This window comes from Polyodon spathula, chromosome 20 (assembly GCF_017654505.1).
Source record: "Polyodon spathula isolate WHYD16114869_AA chromosome 20, ASM1765450v1, whole genome shotgun sequence".
In the NCBI taxonomy this organism is placed as follows: domain Eukaryota; kingdom Metazoa; phylum Chordata; class Actinopteri; order Acipenseriformes; family Polyodontidae; genus Polyodon; species Polyodon spathula.
The window spans coordinates 16,500,618-16,507,314 of record NC_054553.1 but is presented as its reverse complement, the minus strand read 5'-3'; positions in this window follow the sequence as shown (position 1 = coordinate 16,507,314).

Below are 6,697 nucleotides of genomic sequence, written 5' to 3'. Positions count from 1 at the left end.
ATATTACATTATCTCTTGTAAAGGGTTACCATAGTAAAAGCATAGTAAAGTGAAATAAAGCACAGTGTAAGCATGGTAAAGTATATGTAAGCCTTATAAAGACCAGGGGGGTATGGCAAAGCATACTAATAAATGCATGGCATAACCATGGTAAAACTGGAAACATATCATGCAAAACAATTGGGTAAACTTTTAAATGGAATTCTCTATTTTTTATTTTTATTTTTAAAAGCAAGCAGCTGTTATAAACAAAAAGCACAGCTCATAGGGATCACTGTCACATTACCTTAATCCCCATTCAAAACTCTATCCCTAACCCTAATCCCTATTCAAAGCTCTAACCCTATCCCCTATTCAAAGGTCTAAACCTAACCCTAACCCCAATTAGGTTCACAAACATGGTATACAATGCAGAACTGAGCCCCAGGCTCTCCTCAATAAGAAGCCTCGCCCACTGGTGATTGGCAGGGGCTTGGTTGTGGACATAGAAGGAGGCTTGTGTCTGGAGGCTGTGGCTCATGTGTCGGGACACGGTGGACTTGCTGCCCTCCCCTTGAGACTCCCATGTCTGGGGAAAGAAAACAAACCAGGCATTAGGTCGTGGCATTACACTCTGCACATCCAACGAGGCCCTCAGCTGAAAAGTTACGACTTACATATGTGGCCAATGCGCTGCGGATCATGCCGGCCGTCACCTTGACTCCGATATCGCACGCCGCCCACTTCTTGGAGAGCACGTTACCAATCTTGTTCTGGGGGTTTCCCAGGCACGTGAAGAAGAAGGTCTTTGGCTCATAGAGGTAACCAGGCAAGGAGACCCTCAGAGCACTGTACCTGAGCAGCCAGTCGTGCTCCTGCTCAGACACCACCATAACTGCCACGCCATATGTCCCCACGGTCTTGTGATCGGACACGCGGATGTGGAAATCCTCTTCAAACTGTTTGGCTCCCTTTACTTCACTGGCCTTCATGTTCATCAGGACACCCCGCCTGTGTCCGTTGTGCAGCATCATACGCCCGCAGAGTAGCCCGATCAGGGTACCTACATTGCATAACTCTCCCTTCTCACAGAGCTCCAGCATCTGGGGGATGAGCTCCCCACACCTCTCATTGAAGCGCTTCACATGTTCCTTGGGGATCAACTGTTCCTGCCTTGCATCTTGCACTTTCTGGCGGTGCAGCATCAGCTCTCGGTGACCCTGTCGTCGGAAAGACTTTAGGAAGAAGGCAATTGAAGACAGGGTATGTTTCTTCACCTTCAAATCGCTTAACCAGGCCTCCAAGAGGTAACGGATAAAGCCAACAACATCGTTCACATAGCTGTGAATCGTACTCGGCGACATAGAAGAACAAGACAGCGTACGATACCACCTGGGGCAAGGAGGCAGACACAAGGACAGGGGGTCAGTACCGGCAACAAAAACGGGGGGAGTCAGGGCTTTGCAACTGCTTCTCACTTACTCATGACACCTCTCCGTGTTGCTCAGGAAGCCTAGGTCCTCTCTCACTGCCTCACCCTCGGGGGCATCAGCCATGCACCACAGGATGTGCTGGAGAGCTTGGTTCATATTCTCCAGTTTCTTGGCATGGGGCTTGGGACCCAGAAGGTACTCGCGGTACAACCGGAGGCATCTCACTGCAAGGGCAGGAAAGTTGGATTGTAAGCCATTCACCCAACGAGCCGTGTTTATTGAAAAACACACACCATGTTACACGAGGCATCAAAAGCTCACCATCGTCGCAGGACGGATCCCCCGAATGCCTGGCAATGGGCTCGTAGTCTTCATCGTTTGATGACAACGACGACTGAGACGATGACAGCATGCGCAACCTGGGACCTTCGATAGCTCCGGATGGGCTGTCACTGGAAGATGGCAACTCCTCATAGGCTCCATCCTCTGACTCTGGGCTCAACGGTGGACAGCTTAGCCCAGCATCGGGTGCGTCATCTTGGGTCGAAGACACAATGGCTTCTGGTTCGGTTTCCGCGGGCATATCCGTTTCAGAGACTGACATACAGGGGTTGTCGATCTGCCCGTCCGACTGCACCTCGGGGCTCATCAGCGGCAGCCAATGCAGCGACTCTAGCCCAGGACTGGGCGAGTCCTCCGAGTGCTGTAATGTCGAGTCTGGTAGCTCGGATTCCCCAGGCTCCTCCGCAATGGAGACCGGCCTCTTTGGCAGCTGGAATGAAGCATCACCCTCTGCCTTGCTCTTAGCCTCAGCCATCAGGCGAGCATAGGCCGGGTCGCCGGACTTAACCTGATGCAGGCGATACAGGTGCCAGTCCAGCCAAACGATGGCCTGCCGCTGGCAGCCAGGCATCGGGCAATCGAGCACCCTGGTAAGGCACCGAGACAGGAAGAACCAATAAATGCCATTTACCAGGCTCTTAAGCCTTAATACATGCACAGAGATCAAAAAGTATGCTCACAAAGGAAAGATTAAAATTACCTTGTCTTTCTCTGTCCCCGGGATAATTCCATTTTGTCTGCAGGCTCACAACAAAGTGAGCGGCAGCAAAGATTTCTAGGAGAAACCTGGAACAACTTGGCTTGCATATCCAGCTAAATCACAGTGTGAATGAACTATAAACTGCGTGAAAGGACATGGGACAGGACGGGACATCAGGCTGGCCCTATCAAAGACTTGTCCGATCCAAGGATGGACGCGTTCATTCAAAAGGACGCGGCCACAGCCAACTTCCAGAAGCTGACGTCCAAGGTGCAAGAATCATCACACATCCGTTAACTGGGATAGACATGAGGAAGGTAACCTGGGACAAGGGGGAACCATCAACCCCTGCGGGCAGACGAGCAACCAAGGCCAGCTTCACTTGACGGCCGGGGTCCACACCTGGGCTAAGAACCGGAGCAACACAAGTTATAAGCCAACCAGGCACCCAGGAAGGTAACCTGGGATGCGGCGGAACCATCAACCCGGCAGGCAGATGAGAAACCAAGGCCTGCTTCACTCGGAGGCCGGGGTCCATGCCTGGGCTAAGAACCGGAGCCACACCAAGTTGGAAGCCAGCCAGGCACCCAGGAAGGTAACCTGGGACATGGGGGAACCATCAGCCCCTGCGGACAGATGAGCGAACCAAGGCTGGTTCCAGTCGGTGGCCTGGGTCAGTCTCGTGGCAGAGAACCAGAGCCCGACCAAGTAGGGAAGTAGCCGGGCCTCCAGGGAGTCAACAGGGGGGCACGAGACCAATACACACCCTAGCCGCGAACAAGCGCACCAAACCGGGGTAGAGGCACTGGCCTAGGTCCTTGCCTGAGCAGAGGACCGCAGCCCGAGCAAGTCTGGGGCTAACCGGGGCTCCAGGGAGCCAACGGGGGGCACGGGACCAATACCCACCCTAGCCGCGAACGAGCGCACCAAACCGGGGTAGAGGCGCACAGATGACCAGAGTCTAACGAAAACTTAGTTTATGACGGAGGCAAAAAACTCCTGACTCTGGTCATGTTGACCCAAGGGACTTTTTCAGCCTGAAAAAAGAAACAAGGACCAGGGGTCACAAATGGAGTTTAGACAAAGGGGCATTCAGAACAGAAAATAGGAGATACTTTTTTACAAAGAGAATTGTGAGGGTCTGGAATCAACTCCCCAGTAATGTTGTTGAAGCTTACACCCTGGGATCCTTCAAGAAGCTGCTTGATGAGATTTTGGGATCAATAAGCTACTAACAACCAAACGAACAAGATGGGCCGAATGGCCTCCTCTCGTTTGTAAACTTTCTTGTGTTCTTATGTTCTTATGTTAAAGATAGGAAATTTCTTAAATCTACATGACCATGTTCACAGGCCGCCAGACGGAGAAGGTAAAGCTTACATGACCATAGCCACGGTTTAGGCGCGAGGCTCTGGTCATGTAGCGGCCGTGCCCATGGTCATGTAGGCTGGCCTCAGCAAGCCGGGGGAGGGCTTCAGGACCCCGGCAGCAGCTCCCACGGCCCGGGGCTACCTTCCACATCCGTGTAAGGTCTCCAGGACCTCGGCAGCAGCACCCACGGCCCGGGGCTACCTTCCACAGCCATGTCAGGTCTCCAGGACCTCGGCAGCAGCTCCCACGGCCCGGGGCTACCTTCCACAGCCGTGTCAGGGCTCCAGATCCTCGGCAGCAGCTACCTCGGTCCGGGGCTACCTTCCACAGCCGTGTCACGGCTCCAGGACCTCGGCAGCAGCTCCCATGGCCCGCCGCTGGTTCCCACCGACAGCTGCTACCTTATACAGCCGGGGCAGGGCTCCAGGACCCCTGCAGCACCTTCCTCGGCCGGACCCACCAAAAATAGCCGACTATTAAGCCCCCGCCCCCCGCGGTGTCAGTAGCATTCCGCACCTTCCGCAACTAGGTGACTCTGGTCAGCCTAACCTGGCCGGGGGTGGAAAAAAACGCAAAGTGCCAGCCCCGGTTCGCGCCGGTCCGGAGCCATGCGTCTCGGCGGCCAGAGAAAACATAAGAACATAAGAACATAAGAAAGTTTACAAACGAGAGGAGGCCATTCGGCCCATCTTGCTCGTTTGGTTGTTAGTAGCTTATTGTTCCCAAAATCTCATCAAGCAGCTTCTTGAAGGATCCCAGGGTGTCAGCTTCAACAACATTACTGGGGAGTTGATTCCAGACCCTCACAATTCTCTGTGTAAAAAAGTGTCTCCTATTTTCTGTTCTGAATGCCCCTTTTTCTAAACTCCATTTGTGACCTGGCCTGGCGCTGGCCTGGGTCCTTGCCTGAGCAGAGGACCGCAGCCCAAGCAAGTCTGGGGCTAACCGGGGCTCCAGGGAGCCAACGGGGGGCAAGGGACCGATACCAACCCTTGACGCAAACAACCGCACCTAACCGAGGGTCCAACAGCCTGCCTGGACCCTTCCGTGGGGCGAGAACCGCAGCCCCATCAAGCCAGGAGCTTGCCCGGGCTCCTGGAAGCAATACCCACCCTTACCATGAACAACCGCACCTAACCGGGTGTCCAGCAGCCTGCCTGGACCCATTCCTGGGGTGAGAACCGCAGCCCCATCAAGCCAGGAGCTTGCCCGGGCTCCTGGAAGCCAACCGCGGGCACGGGAGCAATACCCACCCTTGCCGCGAACAACCGCACCTGACCGGGGGTCCAGCAGCCTGCTTAGACCCTTCCCTGGGGTGAGAACCGCAGCCCCATCAAGCCAGGAGGTTGCCCGGGCTCCTGGAAGCCAAACACAGGCGCGGGAGTAATACGCACCCTTGCCGCGAACAACAGCACCTGACCGGGGGTCCAGCAGCCTGCCTGGTCCCTTCCCTGGGGTGAGAACCGCAGCCCCATCAAGCCAGGAGCTTGCACAGGCTCCTAGAAGCCAACCGGGGTGGCAGGGGGACCTCCGAACCTAGCCGCGAACAAGCGCGCCAAACCCGCACCCCCCGCTACGAAGTGAAAAAAAAGATCCAACTTGAACCGGGAGAAGGTGGTGAGCAGCCACCTCCACCCCGCCGATGAGGCTCCCAAGCCGGTCTGAGCCTCTGCCACACGTTCATAGGTGACTTCCGTCCTGCCTTAGTCATTTCATTTCGATCAAAAAAACGTTTTGGCGAAAATCTCCTCGAGCCCCCCTGTTGTCCTGGGGGGGTCAGGAGCCGAAGGGGGCGAGGCGTTGATTCTGGCCAGGAAACCCCCACCGCCACCCCGCCGGAGCCTTTGGATCGCTCCCTAGACAAACTTCCATAAACGGAGCCTCGGTGGCTATGGTCATGTCATGTTAAAGATAGGACGGATGACCAGAGTCTAACGAAAACTTAATTTCTGACGGAGGCAAAAAACTCCTGACTCTGGTCATGTTGACCCAAGGGACTTTTTCAGCCTGAAAAAAGAAACAAGGACCAGGGGTCACAAATGGAGTTTAGACAAAGGGGCATTCAGAACAGAAAATAGGAGATACTTTTTTACAAAGAGAATTGTGAGGGTCTGGAATCAACTACCCAGTAATGTTATTGAAGCTTGAAGCTTGAATGCTTGAATTAGGTCGCCACGTAGTCTTTTTTGTTCAAGACTGAACAGATTCAATTCTTTTAGCCTGTCTGCATATGACATGCCTTTTAAGCCCGGAATAATTCTGGTCGCTCTTCTTTGCACTCTTTCTAGAGCAGCAATATCTTTTTTATAGCGAGGTGACCAGAACTGAACACAATATTCAAGATGAGGTCTTACTAGTGCATTGTACAGTTTTAACATTACTTCCCTTGATTTAAATTCAACACTTTTCACAATGTATCTGAGCATCTTGTTAGCCTTTTTTATAGCTTCCCCACATTGTCTAGATGAAGACATTTCTGAGTCAACAAAAACTCCTAGGTCTTTTTCATAGATTCCTTCTCCAATTTCAGTATCTCCCATATGATATTTATAATGTACATTTTTATTTCCTGTGTGTAGTACCTTACACTTTTCTCTATTAAATATCATTTGCCATGTGTCTGCCCAGTTCTGAATCTTGTCTAGATCATTTTGAATGACCTTTGCTGCTGCAACAGTGTTTGCCACTCCTCCTACTTTTGTGTCGTCTGCAAATTTAACAAGTTTGCTTACTATACCAGAATCTAAATCATTAATGTAGATTAGGAATAGCAGAGGACCTAATACTGATCCCTGTGGTACACCACTGGTTACCACACTCCATTCTGAGGTTTTTCCTCTAATCAGTACTTTCTGTTTTCTACATGTTAACC